Source organism: Octopus sinensis, linkage group LG7, assembly GCF_006345805.1.
Source record: "Octopus sinensis linkage group LG7, ASM634580v1, whole genome shotgun sequence".
Classification (NCBI taxonomy): domain Eukaryota; kingdom Metazoa; phylum Mollusca; class Cephalopoda; order Octopoda; family Octopodidae; genus Octopus; species Octopus sinensis.
The window spans coordinates 46648061-46664127 of NC_043003.1; the positions used below are offsets into that span (position 1 = coordinate 46648061).

Below are 16067 nucleotides of genomic sequence, written 5' to 3' on the forward strand. Positions count from 1 at the left end.
GGTACGGCACCGGACTGCCAGAATTGCTTAGCGATATTTCTTCCGGCTTTTTATATTCTAAGATCAAATACAGCTGAGGACGGCTTTGCCTTTAATTCTTTCGGAGTGGATAAACTAATTAGAAATTGAGCACATGGGTCAACTGCTGTCCATGAGCCAAAATTTGAAGCCCTTATTATAATATATGGTAATCTATTTTACTCCCAACGACATACAATCGTTGAAGTATCAAGATAGACATTTTATACCTCTGTTAAATACTTTCAATTACCTAAAAGGAGAAATACCACTAATTAATTTATCCGTCGCCCCTAACCATCCTACCAGCTTACCGGCTTAATAGCAATAATAATAGTTTCAAATTTTGGCACAAGGTAAGTCGATTACCTTGTGCCAAAGTGCGTAAATCAATTACATCGACCTCTGTAATTGACAGTACTTTATTTTATTGACCCCGAAAGAATCAAAAAGGCAATGTTGATCTTGGCTGGATTTGAACTCAAAACAAAGAGAGATAAGAAATGTCGTTAAGTATTTTATACTTGACACTCCAAAGATTCCACCAGCTCACCGTGTTTGTGTTATAATAATTTTGTAAGTCGGAAAGCTGGCAAAATTGTTAGCACGTCCAGTGAAATGCTTACCGGTATTTCTTCTGCCGCTACGTTCTGAGTTCAAATTCCGCTGAGGTCGACTTTGCCTTTCATCCTATCGGGGTCGATTAAATAAGTACAAGTTACGCACTGGAGTCGATATAATCGACTTAATCCGTTTGTCTGTCCTTGTTTGTCCTCTCTGTGTTTAGCCCCTTGTGGGTACTAAAGAAATACGTATTCCGTCTGCCGCTACGTTCTTAGGTCAAATTCCGCTGAGGTCGACTTTGCTTTTTATCCTTTTCGGGGTCGATAAAATGAATACCAGATTACACTGGAGTCGATGTCATCGACGTAACCCCTTCCCTAATATTGCTACCCTTGTGGAGATTTTGAAAGTAATAATTATAATAATTTCTAATATTCGTTTCAATTTTTTGCGCAAGGACAGTGAGTTCGGGATTACATCAATCCCAATGCTCACTTGGTACTTACTGAAAGGCAAAGTTGGCCTCGGCGGAATTTAAGCTCAGCACGTAAGGATGGACGAAATGTTACTTAGCAATTTGCCTGACGCCCTAACGATTCTGCCAGCTTGCCGCTGTAAACCGAATGCCGTTCTCGCAAGAGTTAATTTTTAATAATAATTTTAAAGTTTGCAACAAAGACTGCAATTCCAAGGGAGAGTGCAAGTTGGTTACATCGACCTCAGTATTCAACTGGTACTCCTTTTATCGACCCCGGAAGGTAGAAAGGAAAATTCGACCACAGCGGAATCTGAACTCAGAATTTAAAGACGAATAATTCTAATATTGGCATTCCAACAGAATATTTTGAGGTTGGGTACTCTCGACATATTTAATCCCAGAATTGCTGAAGCACCGGTACCACCACCAGCAGACAAGACCAACGAATACTTTCGGTAATGTATACTTCGACAGTGAATCAATGTTACAGTTAATGTTATCAGTTGTGTTTCAGTCGCTGGCTGAGAGTCTCCCAAGTGGTCTAGTGGTTAGGATTCCGCGCTCTCACCGCGGCGGCCGGGGTTCGATTCCCCGCTTGGGAAATAACTTTATCTTTTAATTTAATTTAATTGACATAATACATTTTATCCGTCACCTCCAACGATTCTACCAGATCACTGCCTCAGTAATAATTATAAGAAGAGCACTCAGAGAGCGCAAACCTCCACCAAGGTAGCACCAACGTCCTAATCATTTTATTACCCACAAGGGGCCAACACAGAGGGGCACAATACATTACATATGGGGATACAAAGCAGGTAAAAAAAATAGGACAACGTATGAGAAACATGATATGACAAATGAAAATGAAAAAATGCAATGAAGTTACTCGGCGCCACCTCCGAGTAGCTTCATTTATACCTTTCTTTCTTTTTTAAAACCTCGTTCATTCTAGTATACCCATCTTGCACTCCTTTATAAGCTCTAGATATTCCATACAATCCAACAACCTATCTTTATCAATTTTCACTCTCCAATAAGTGAATCCATTTTAAAACCTTTCTATTTTTGCCTTCTGCTTCTCTGAAACCAACAAGCATATAAGCACCCCTTTTATATTATCCTCATCCGTTTTAACAAGCACTGTGTCTTTCCACTTCATTGTTTCTCTGATCAGTTCAGTATTTGAGTCATCTATTATGCACACAAGGCAACTTTTTCCTTTACCCGAGGGAGGGGAAGTTTGGGGGTTCTTGTGCCCGCGTGTTTTCTTTTTTTTTTCTGTGTCTGAAGCGAGAGGGTAGGTTTGGTGTCTGTGGGGGAGGGTGGGTCTGAGAAGGCGTAGGTGGGTTGGGTACGAGTAGGGGTTCCTTTTCCTTTTGTTCCTACTTTCCACTGTCTTCCACGTCTCGTCTTTCTTGTTCATTTCTTCTGATGGTAAATCCTCCTCCGCTTTCGCTGGTTCCCTGGATTTCCCACGTGTCATTAGTTTTGTGGGAGAAAATAAAGTCGGATACTTTTTGAACGTACTTCGTCTTACTGTAAAGTGCAGTAAGGAGGTAGAGTGACAGAACTGCTAGTGCGTCGAAAAACCTTTTTGCAGTATTTCTTCTGGCTCCTCACATTCTGAATTCAAATACCAGCGAGGTTGACATTGCCCTTCATCCTTTCGGGGTCGATGAATAATGTCCATTGAGCAGTGCGGTCTATTTACTAGACCTCCCTGTCCCTACAATATTACTGGTCTTGAGCCAAACTTAAAATGAATGATGTAGCATGACGGTGAGCTAGCAGAATCGATAGCGCTTTCGGCCAAAATGCTTAACGAAGTTTCTTCCAGCTATGAGTTCAAATCTCGCGGAAATTATGTCGCGGAAATTATGTCGGTGATTACTCATTGAAAGATGTTCACACTTTGAAAATACTACACTTTTTGAAGAAACAATAACCATTTGATACGAGTGCTGAAAAACTCCTATTAGCTGAGATTATCTATGCAATTACTAGCAAAATCTCCCCTAAGGAGAGTTTAAAATATAAAAACAGCAGTCAAGCGAACTCCTATTAGATCAGGCGACCGAATATGTTTGTTGAAGAAGTCAAATAAGATCAATATATGACCCGTGTTTTCAAAGATTCTACTCAACCGTCTGAGTTAGTCAGGATATCAACAAAGTCACCAGATTATTGTTGTTACTGCTGCTGGGGCTAGCGTAGAGTTGCTTTACAAAACGTATGAAATATTGAATGTTTGGCGTGGGTTCAGTCCCACAGCACGGCAGCTCGGACAACTGCCTTCTAATATTGCCCCAGATCGACCAATATCATGTGAATTAATTTGGTTGACGGAAATTATTGGAAGAACGTGTTTATCATTTTTGCAGTCTCTTCCAAGACGTTTGCGTTTCTTCTCACACTAAAGTATAATGAGTTTTAACAGGTTACTCTTGTAAAAGGATTTTTTTCCGGGGACGACAACTGCAGCCTCAACAATATGCATAAGTGTTAAATAAAGATAAAGATTTTAATCAATTTAATCAAGAGCAGCTTCTGCTGCATAATTTGAATGTGTGTGGGTGGGTGAGTGTATGTGTGTGAGCGCGTATGTGTGTGTGTGTGTGTGGTGTGTGTGTGTGTGTAGATATGTGTATGCATGTTTTGTAGGTGGTTGGATGGAATTGTCAAAGACGCTTCAATTTTTCTAAAAGTCAATAAAATAGAAAATAAGAAAATAAGGATAAAAACACACGTGACAATACATGACGAACAAAATGAATAATGATAATAATTACGTAATATAAATAGAATGTCAAATGCGTTGGTGCGTGACTTTTGGCCTACCTTGCGCGCGCGCGCGCGTGTGTGTGTGACTGTGTTATCTTTGTGTTTGACCCAGTGCCACTTCACAACTTGGGTTGTTTCTGTATGACCCTGTAACATAAGCAGTTGGGTAATAGAGACCGATAGATTAAGAAATACCAGAGTTTAAGAAATAGCTCCTGGATTTGATTTGCTCGGCTAAACCCTTCAAGGCGGTACCCCCCAGCAAGGCCGAAGCATAATGACAGAAAGAACTAAATAAGTAAAAGAATATCGTCCATGGGTTATAGTGTGAGGCCCAGTCGTATGTCTATTTATTTGAAAGAACATTCTCTGAAGTATTTCCCCTTGCCCATATTGTTATCTTCATGATTTGTCCGATGTAAATGTTCAAAACAATATAGAATTTGTAGGTGTTTTTTTCTGGAAGAATATATTAAGATTGGCGAGAAACAATATTGTAGTTATTATAACTAGATACAGAAAGAGCAATTCAGTCAGCAAGTTTTAAAACTGTTGGGGCCATTTTAATAATCCTTTCTACCAAAGGCACAAGGTCTGAAATTAACTGGTACTTAATTTATCGACCCCTAAAGGATGAAAGACAAGGTCGACCTCGGCGGAATTTGAACTCAGAACGTAGTGACGGCCGAAATGCCGCTTAGCATTTTACCCGGCGTACTAACAACGTCTCTGTCAGCTTGCTGCCTTGAACCATTTTAATAATAAAAGACAAAACACAGGGAGAATAGTGCTGGCTATAAAGCTACAGTTTTAATATATATAATAGTTATGAAGTTATGAGACGATCTTAATGAATTCAGTAGAGTTGTAACAGTCAGTGTAAATTATTTTCTTCGTAATTAGTTATAATCCAGCTGGAAGAACTTGTTAATCTATTCTAAGTGGTCTAGAGGCTAGGATTCCGCACTTTCTATTTTTAATTTTGGATTGCCTTGAATACGTTGTGTTTCCATGTATTCTCGATTTATTAATTTGATTATTTTCTGTACCTAAATATCTTGGCACAACAGAGACGATCGTCGGCTTTGTAGGGTGAATTCAACAATTAAAGATGTGATTTCTTTTCTCTCCGCAATTTTGTTGTCTAATACTCCGAATTTCTCAAATTATGTTTGGATCTACTTGTTATACACAAAGAATTACCTTCGGTGTTTATTCTACTTGCATTTATTGGTGTCTGATTGTTTGATATTCGCTAAAACCAAATTCGTTTAAAATTGAGTGCTTTATATATATATATATATATATATATATATATATATATCCCTGAATGTTTAATGCCTTTTCTTTCTTCTTATTTTATATGTGTGTATAGATATGCATAATTGTTAGTGTGGGACACTTAAAATCTACCCTAAAAACAAAAGCGTCGATGATGTGATGTCGGTCGGATGATTCATCGAAATTTCTATCTTTTAATTGGTTTTATTTTACATACGATGGGTCTGTTAGCTACGCGTGATCCGGCGTTTTCGAAACAATAGTGGCATCGATGAAGAGTAATGATAGCTATTTATTTATTTATTTATTTATTTATTTATTTATATTATTTATTTATATGCATTATTATATAATGTGGAAGGAGAACAATGTTTATGACCCTTTGCAAAGCCTCCAAGAATGGTGAGAGAGAAGGCGTAAAATATTCTCAAATTGCCCGAACGCTTACAACAGAATGGACTTCACTATTATCATATAATCACGAAGGAAGGCAGTGTCTATAACCTTTTACAGAGTCTCCGAGACTAATGAAAAAGAAGGTTAAACGTATTCTCAAGCTGCACACATGCCTCGAATATTTGCAACAGTGTGGCCCCACTAGAGACACCTAAGGGTCCAGCTGCTGGTGTTGAAATTGGCGACGGATTATATCTGCTTTCGAAGATCACAGTAAATAATATGTATAAGTATTATCTGATGGTGGTAGTGGTGTTGACGGTAGTTATTGCATTTAAATTGGTATCTTGTTTACTTCCATAGATCGTTCTATTTTGATAAGGTTATATAAAGCAGTATAATTATCTAAGACTATGTAATGAATCTATGTCGAAAAGATATTTTGACTCTTTAAATGCAGTATTAAACAAAAAGAGGGCAAGTCGGCTCCATTGACCTCCAGTGCTCGACTGGTACTTATTTCATCGACCCCGAAAGGATGAAAGGCAAAGTTGACTTTCCGCGGAACTTGAACTTAGAACATGAAAAAGAAATGGTACTAAGCATTCTGTCCGACATGGTAACGATCTTGCCAGCTCACCGCCTTTATAATTATGTTACTTCTATTATAAGCACAAGACCAGCAATTTTGGATGAAGGGACTAGTTGATTACATCAATCCCCCGTGTTCAACTACAACTTATTTTATCGACCCCCGAAAGGAGGAAAGGTAAAGTTGACCTTGGCGAAATTTAAACTCAGGATTGAAAGAGTTGGAAGAAATGCCCCTAAGCATTTTGTCCAACGCGGAAGCGATTCTGCCAATAAATCGTATCGCTGAACTGTCAAGACAACCATTTAAAATGCGTTTTAAACGTTTACTTTTCAACGATGTAAATTTTTTTGTCTGTATTTTAGATTTAGCCTGATAAAATACCATATCACAAGATAACGATGAATTCTAGGTTGTACCAAGAAAAGCTAAATTACCCTTAGAGTTTCATCAAAGTGTTTTAAGGTTTTGTTAGCCCTCGTATCAACGCTCGACTTTAACATTGTGAATCTCGGCTGAATTTCATTTGCTTCTTCATAAAATATCAAAATCAGAGAATTTCTTTCATCAGCTTTTCAATTAAGATAAACCTTTCTTTAGTTCCAAAACATTTTGGCTTTCTAATCTTGTTTAAATTATCTCACTTGCATATTTACTTAGATTATAAAAAGTCCATGGATGGATAATATCCGTTAATTGAAATTTATCCATTGAATGTCATATATATGCAATACGCTACTGCAATTGTATTTAAGCATGCAGAACACATCCTGTTGTTTTATTTTTACAGCCAACGTCACTTCATTCCTTCTATTCCTATATAAAATAATCACTATTATTATCCTCGCCATTCTGAGTTCAAATTCTGCCGAGGTCGACTTTGCCTTTCATCCTTTTGAGGCCGATAAAATAAGTACGCTGGAGTTGATATAATCGACTAGCCCTCTTCCCCAAACCTCAGGCTTTGTGCCTATAGCAGAAAGAACTATAATTATTCTTGCCAACTGAGTACATTATGTTTCGCTGAAGAAGTCTAATGAGATAGATACACGTCCGGTAACTTCAGAATTTCTGTAACACTGTCCGAGTTATTCAGCTTTTGCGGGATTATAATATAAAAGACCTGACTAGAGTGTTGGTGGTAGTAGTAGTAGTAGTAGTAGTAGTAGTAGTAGTAGTAGTAGTAGTAGTAGTAGTAGTAGTAGTAGTAGCAGCAGCAGCAGCAGCAGCAGCAGCAGCAGTAGTAGTAGTAGTAGTAGTAGTAGTAGTAGTAGTAGTAGTAGTAACAGCAGCAGTAGCTGAGCCATCACACTCAATACTCAATATAAAAGTATATTCTAATAAATGCTAACACAGTGAATCAAAGTTGCAGATCTTGTTATCAGTTATGTTTCAGAGCTGTCAAGCAACTGTCCCAAGTGGTCTAGTGGTTAGGATTCCGCGCTCTCACCGCGGCGGCCGGGGTTCGATTCCCCGCTTGGGAAATAATATAATTGTTTTTTTTTCTTGTTGCTTCAAATAACACTTAACCTGGCATGATAATTGATAATTTATATAATTATTATTCATTTGCGTGTAATTGATATTTTGATTACAGCTTTGCACTGTTGCGTATTATATCAGCAGCATCTTCTTTCCAGATCAAATGGAATATTCAAAATTTTCACTATCAACTATATTAAATGATACATTATCTGAAAATTGATTGCAACTCTGATAGTAGTCCAGCGAGTACACTTCGGCCCCCTTGTTGCAGCAACAGCGTTTAGTTCCTCGCTTCAAAACAATTGAATATTGACAAATTCAGCAACCAAATGCTCCACAATGAGAAAGCTTTTACTTGTTTGGTTGATCTACTAAAAATGGCAAACAAATCTCCATCAAATTGCAACCGAGTATTCTTAATTGACGTAAGAACAATTTGCGTAAATTGGTCCGTAAAAACGATGTATCTGAAAGTATGTTGGGATAACACCATATACAAAGGACGGCCTTGCTGAACGTTAGGCTAAGTCTAAATGTGGGTTATCAGATAAATTCATTCGCTTTTTACCAAATCCGTCAATAATATATTCTTCATTGTTCACATCTTGCCAACGTTCCACCAGCTTGTCTGTGCCTACACGATAGTAATCTTGACTCGCTGACTGTAGGAGAATTTCCGAAAAAGGTGAAATCTGAAGGTGCCATATCGAAAATACAGTAGGTGCGGTGTAATATATTGACAGAAGATAACAAAAATAGTTATTAACCAGGTTGATGAAAGAACCCTAGGCACAGAGAGAGGAATATTAGCATTTGAAACAGACGAAATTTTCTTGCAGAAATGGTAATGATAAAAGCAAGCAGCCAAATTCCACTCACTACAAATTGATAGACTCTACATGGGCGATTGACCTACGAAAAGGTAGTTAGCCAAACTGTTTTTTTCTTCTTTTTTTTTTTTAAATTATACCCTATCTACCGTCTTACATGATGAAGAACGAATCATATAATTCTCAATACAATGTGTTTGAAAATAAGATGAGGTGATAACTGCAGAAAGGAATACTCCATGAAGGTTGATCAATATGATCTCTGCAACTGTTGTTGGATGGAAAATATAGAATCAAAATTGTAGAAAATAATTATCACTTTCCAGCCAAGAATCGATCTCAGACACAGCGGAATCATACCACTATACTACTGAGAAGACACTAAATTTGGAAGCATTAACACTAAGAAAATGGTGGAGTTTACTGCATTGCTGTATCATCAAACAGGTCGCTCGACCTGCTAAGAGCAACAGCCAAATCTCACCTCAAATTACACTTTATCTTCTGAAAAATGGGAATACTAAAATGTGCAGTCAAGACGCCCTCAAAACACGCATTGCCGTTTGAAGAAACAAAATTAGATAAAATACTCCTAGATTCAGTGTTTGAAAATATGAAGGGTTGGCCACAAACGGAACAACTTTGATTATAGGTCTGTTTTAAGTAGGGATTATCTAGAGTGATCTAAACAACAAAGGCACCTCATGAGGTTTTTGAGATAATACGAAAAACAAAAGAAAAAAAGCATTGAGAAAAATGACAACAATTTCCCAAGCGGGAAATCGAATCACGTCCGACACAGCGAGGGCGGAGGCACCTAACCACAAGATCACATAGGATGGCATACTGTACTACCAAAATAAATAATGACTAGCAAAAACAGTAATACGTAAATACAATGTGTCAGGAATTAATATTGGGTGGTTATTGAAGGATACACTCTGAACATATTTCTGATCGATCAGGTTTGACACGGAGCAAAACAAAATACACATAAAAACATTTCAAAACAACAGCAACAAAAAATACTTTAGAAGGTGATTTAATTGACCATTTCTTCGTCATGACCGTATACATAAATACTCACACGTGTGTGCACGCGCGCACGTGTGTGTGTACATACATAGATGCGTACATACTTACATATGTATATATACATATATATATACATATATAAATCCTTAAATCCTTAAAAATGTTTTAGCCCGAAGGCCGCGGCCATGCTGGGGCACCACCGCTGAATGAGCCACACTAGTTTGTGAATCCACCTCTGATACGTGGCACTTGATCAACAAGGGAGTTCGATGCTGCTGCCCGCATCCGCGTCTCCTGTCGTGAGGTAGGTTCATCTGGGACTTCCAACAAGAAGAGATCCAGTTTAGTTTTAAAGAAACCCACATCCACACCATGTAAGTCTCTCAGGCATTTAGGGAGGATGTTGAAAAGCTGTGGTCCTCTGAAACCCAAGCTGTTGCAGTATCTGGACCTGTATTTTGATGGTGATGTTGGAATCCTTGGCACCACGCAGCGGCGCCCCGTTCTGCGGTTGGAGTAACTTTGAATGCCAAAGTTTGGATAAGACCCTCCAGGATTTTCCAGATGTATATTACTGCATATCTCTCCCGCCTCCGCTCCAGGGAGAAGAGGTTTAATACCTTCAGTCTTTCCCAGTAGCTGACATTTTGCATTGAGACGATTTTCTTTGTGTAGCTTCTCTGAGTTGCTTCGAGTTCTGCTGTTTGTTTTATATTGTGTGGTGACCAAAGTTGGAGCAGTAGTCCAAGCGGCTGAGGACAAATGTTTTCCATAGGACCATCAGTGTCTCCTTCTCTCTTGTTCTGAAAGTTCGGAGAATCCATCCAGCTAGCCGTCTGCATTTTATCACCAGATTAGCAATATGCATTTGGAAAGATGCATCATTGCTCATGTCAATGCCCAGGTCACGCACTGATTTTGACTCAGGGATTGCAATTCTTCCTGGGCCAGTGTATCCAGTCTTCACGTCATTACCTTTGTGTGCCAGTAGCGCAGGGCCTGGAACTTACCTGCATTAAACTGCATGTTGTTGTCCTCAGCCCACCTGTATATTGTGTCCAGCTCATGTTGCAGATGCGCAATATTTTCAGGGTTCTGTATTGCGTGGGAGACCTTTGTGTCATCTGCATAGCTAGCAAGGGTGGTCATCGTAGCAACTGAAGGCATGTCTGAAAGGGCCACTATGAACATCAGTGGCCCCAAGACAGTGCCCTGTGGGACACCGCTTGTTATTTGCGTTCCCTGGAGGTGGCTCCATTGCTCACAACTGCCTGTTTTCTGTCTTTTAGGAAGTTGTGCAGCCACTCTCCAAGTTTCCCGCCTATGCCGAGACCACGCAGTTTATGACAGATCATACCATGGTCGACTTTATCAAAGGCTTTTGCAAAGTCAAGATATATTACATCCACATTTGAGCCATTTAGTAGCTGTTTCAACACCCAGTCATAGTGCTGCAGGAGCTGTGTTAGGCAGCCTCTACCTGGTCGAAATCCATGCTGGGTGTCAGACAGTAAGTCATTTTCTTCAAGGAACATGATTAGTTTCTTACGGACTATTCGTTCCATGACTTTGCTGATGTGTGAGGTCAGAGAGATAGGCCTATAATTTTTAGCATCTGCTCTGCTACCTCCCTTATGGATAGGGCATATTACCCCCTCTTTCAGTTTGACTGGGAGCTTACCACTTGCAAGAAAGCTCTGAAAAAGAAGCTGTAGCGGTTTTGCAAGGGCTCGTTTGCACGATTTGAGAAGGATCGCTGGGAATCCATCAGGTCCAGCAGCTGAGTTTGTGTCAATCTCATCAATGGCTAGTGTGATATCATCTTCTTCGATGTTGATGTACTCAATTTTTGTCTCTTTGGCCGCTGGTAAAGTGGCAAAGAATTCTTCTGGGTTGTTTACTTGCCTGTGTCCTAGAGGTGTAGTGAACACACTTTGGAACTGTTCGTTCAGTATTTCACTTATCCTCGTGGGATTTCCTGTGAGAGAGCCATCTTTTTGGAAGAGAGGTCCTATTCTCTGGTGCACTGTGGCTGTCTCTTTGGCAAACTTAAAGAAAGCTTTAGGGTTTGATTTTATATTTTCTATTACCCAAGCTTCTTTATCTGCTCTCTCCTTTTCATGGGACTGATGTAGACTTTTCTCAGTTTCCATTAGCATTCTTTCGAGCCGAGACTTCTCACCACTTTTGGTGTGCTTGCTCAGGCGGTTTGCAATCCTTGTCCGTCGTCTCATAAGAATCCTCCTTTCTCTAGGGATCCTGTTTTTATTCTTGTGTGTGCTGGCCCTGCACATTGGGACATATTTGTCACATATGGCTTGTATTATGGACATGAAGTGTTTGTGTTTCATGTTTATGTCCGGTGTGGAGAGACATTCAGGCCAATCCTGTTTGAGGATCTCTTTCTCAATCGACTTCCAGTTGGCTTTATGAAAGTTTAAGTTGGAGAGATGGTGGGTGCTTCGTATAGGCTGTGTGTCTGCGGGGGCTTTTGTTCCATACATAGACAGCTCTATTATGTTGTGATCCGAGATCATTGTCGGCATCACATTAACATTATGGATAATATCCATATTGTTTGTAAAGCAGAGATCCAGTATATTATCTGCCCTTGTTGGTTGCAGAACTATTTGCTCCATGAAAGAGGTATTTGTGAGATGGAGCAGGGACTCCACCTGTGCCTGCTGATGGTGTGTCATCCCTGGGAGCATCTGCCCCCCAGGCCATTCCACATTGGGGAGGTTAAAGTCACCCATGAAGAATACACTGTTGTGCTGTTCAAGGTTGGTGAGGACTTCTCCTATTTTTGTTATATATATATATATATACATATATATATATATATATATATATATATATATATATATATATATATATATATATATATATTATATATATATATATATATATATATATATATATATATATATATGAGCTTAATTATAATTAGGGATCAGCAAAATTTTGCTGAACGCTAATTATAATTATGCCCATAATTATAAAATTTTTGTATAAGTTTACCGATACTGGGTCTTTTAACATACCGAACTACTTGGTAAAATTATTAATTATTAATTGATTAATTAATTTTACCCTTTATTATGTATATATATATATATATATTACGCCTAATTGTGGTGTCCTGTACTCACGTACATATATTTATATATGCATGTATATATACATGTAGATGTAGGTACGTACATATATGTATGTATGCATATATTTTATTTTTTACACTATTGTATGACTGAGCGCCCTCGCGTCGATTCGATTCGTTTCGTTTCTCTTTCTCCAAGTACAGTTTATATATATATATATATATATATATATATATATATATATATATAATATATATATATATATATATACTTATAAGTTAACGATATAATCATAAAAATGATAGCGTATAAAAATTATCTTATCGGTAAAACTAATTTTTAAGTATATAATTATAAAAACATATAATTATAATTACATTTTTATAATTATATACTTTTATATATATATATATATATATATATGGTGGGGTGAGTGTGTTCGTATGTATGTAACTCCCTGCGTCTGTCTTCACCGAGACACTCTCCAAAACTGTGCTTTTTTATGTTGCAGAACATAGTAATTCAACAAATGGGGTTCAAAATAATAAGAACCTTGCTATAAAATAAGTACTGGTATGTGAACGACTAATCACTTTCAGGCGGTATTCTAGCATGGCCGCAATCCAATGATTGAGACAAATAAAAAGAAGAAAAATAAGCAAAAATATGAAAGTCACGTGTGAGAGATAACCGTAGAGGAACAGCTGTTTAAGTGCCAAAACATCGCAGAAGATAGACAAGGCGGGCTGACAGACTGTCTGAACGACCAATGAGACACTAAAGACGGACAGATTGAGAGCCCAATTTGTAATTAATACCTCTCAATTTCTTTTGCTTGACTTTGATTAAAAGATAGTCGAGTTTGAGGAAATTAGCGTTTAGTGGAACAGGGATAGGACACAGTCAGAGTGATACTGGAGCTGGTGGTGGTGGCGCTGGTGGTTGTGGCGGCGAGTTGTGGTGATGGTGGTGTTGCGGGGTGATAAGATATATTGGACAGTGAAGAGAGGAGTGAAGTGTTGGTGGGGAGAAGGAGGAGTTGTCGGACTATATCTTAATATCGTCGAACATAGAAATAGCTTTACTCAAAATGAGTAAGTCTGTCAGTATTAACTATCCACCCGTGCCCCACGTACACACATGCACACACATACACATACACACACAAAACACACACACACAAATACACACACTCACACATACACACGCATGCATATGCTCATATGCATGCGTGAGAGTATACGTGTGTGTGCGTGTGTGCATATGTACGTATATATATACATATATATGTACATACACACATATATACATATACATGTATATTTATTCATATGTGTGCGTGTCTGTGTGTGCGTATGTATGTGTGGGTGCATGTGTGTATATATACATACATATATATACATATATAAAATATAACAAGATTCAGTTGAATGAGGTACTTAAAGGTGAGACACCTGGTTAAGTCGGAATAAAGGTCCTTGATTATAAAAGTCAGGTATTCATCTGAAGAAAACGGTTTTTTGCTATGATATAACGTATTCATTGATTTATTAAAAATTCGTTTAAAACGCCTGACACTGGACATCTGTCCATCAGTTGTTACATCTATCTATCTATCTATCTATCTATCTATCTATCTATCTATCTATCTATCTATCTATCTATATATATATATATATATATATATATATATATAATATATATATATATATATATATATATAATATATATATACAACATACATGCACACACACACATATATATATACACATATATATGGATCAAAACAATTTGATTTAGTTTCGACGGTACTCCGAGTTTCAAGCGTGATGCTAGTCTTCAGTCATTTTAAATTTGAATGAAAGAAGTTGATCATTATTACCGTAAAGTAGGCTGAGATTTAATCGAGGAAGGTCACGTGATTTCGTGGTTTTATATTGGTGTATCGATATATCAGCGACAACAGTGAAAATATCGCATGGGAAATACTGTTGGAAAATACCGTATGGTGAAAATGAAATCGACCGCGTGGTGGACAGGAAATCGATCGGGTTGTTGGAGGAGAAGTAGGAAGGCGCGATATGTGCAAGCATATAGTTGTATATGTGGGTATGTGGACGTGCTCATATGGTTTTGCGTGCATGTCTGTATTGATGCGAGAGTCCGCATCTGTACACGGGCGCACACGCACCCCACGCACACACATACACACAAACATGCGCACATATGAAGGAACATGCACGCACACAAACATACATGGCTGAAGACTACCATCGCACTTGAAACTCGGAGTACCAAGATTTTGAATCGAGCTGTTTTGACTTATACATGTAACTCCCAATAAATTTGTTGAGTGCCCTTGTATCGTTTGTCCACTCACTTGTATATATATATATATATATATATATTGATAAAAACCGTAAGATAACAAAAGAAAGAAAGAGACCTCGATATTATGTAAATAGAGGAATGTATCTGTAAATGTAATATGTGACAATTATTCGGTAGCCAAGATAAAACTCCGAGTTTCGGATGCCGAGGTGGAAATCCACGCCACCATCTCTTCAGTTATCCGGCGATCGGAAAAACGACGTTTCAGTTTCCGTCTACCGAATCTACTCACAAATCTCACAAAGTAGGAGATACTTGCCCAAGGTGCCACGCAGCAAGACTAAATCCAATACCGTGTGGTTGGGAAGCACAGCCACGCCTATATATATATAGGATAACTGAAGAGATGGTGGCGTGGATTTCCACCTCGGCATTCGAAACTCGGAGTTTTATCTTGGCTACCGAATAATTGTCACATATTACATTTTCAGATATATATACTCTTTTGTCTCTTTTACTTGTTTCAGTCATTTGACTGCGGCCATGCTGGAGCACCGCCTTTAGTCGAGCAAATCGACCCCGGGACTTATTCTATCGGTTTTCTTTTGCCGAACCGCTAAGTGACGGGGACGTTAACACACCAACATCGGTTGTCAAGCAATGCTAGGGGGACAAACACACACACACAAACACATATATATACACATATATACGACAGGCTTCTTTCAGTTTCCGTCTACCAAATCCACTCACAAGGCATTGGTCGGCCCGGGGCTATAGCAGAAGACACTTACCCAAGATGCCACGCAGTGAGACTAAACCCGAACCCATGTGATTGGTTAGCAAGCTTCTTACCACACTTTACACACACACACACACACACACACACACACACACACACACACACACACACACACACACACACACACACACACACATACACACATACACACACACATATATATATAGGCGTGGCTATATATATATATATATATATATATATATAATAGGCGTGGCTATGCTTCCCAACCACATGGTATCGGTTTTAGTCTTGCTGAGTGGCACCTTGGGCAAGTGTCTCTTACTTTGTGAGATTTGTGAGTAGATTCGACGGACGGAAACTAAAAGAAGCCCGTCGAATGCGTATTGACAACCGGTCCTCGATTTGTTTA

General features: G+C 38.5%; 2 non-coding genes across 2 annotated transcripts; both read left to right on the forward strand.

The window, feature by feature from the left end:
* Positions 1 to 1590: 1590 nt before the first annotated feature.
* Trnae-cuc lies at positions 1591 to 1662 on the forward strand. Its single transcript has one exon. It is a non-coding gene; the product is annotated as a tRNA-Glu (tRNA).
* Positions 1663 to 7525: 5863 nt separating this feature from the next.
* Positions 7526 to 7597, forward strand: Trnae-cuc. Its single transcript has one exon. It is a non-coding gene; the product is annotated as a tRNA-Glu (tRNA).
* Positions 7598 to 16067: the final 8470 nt, after the last annotated feature.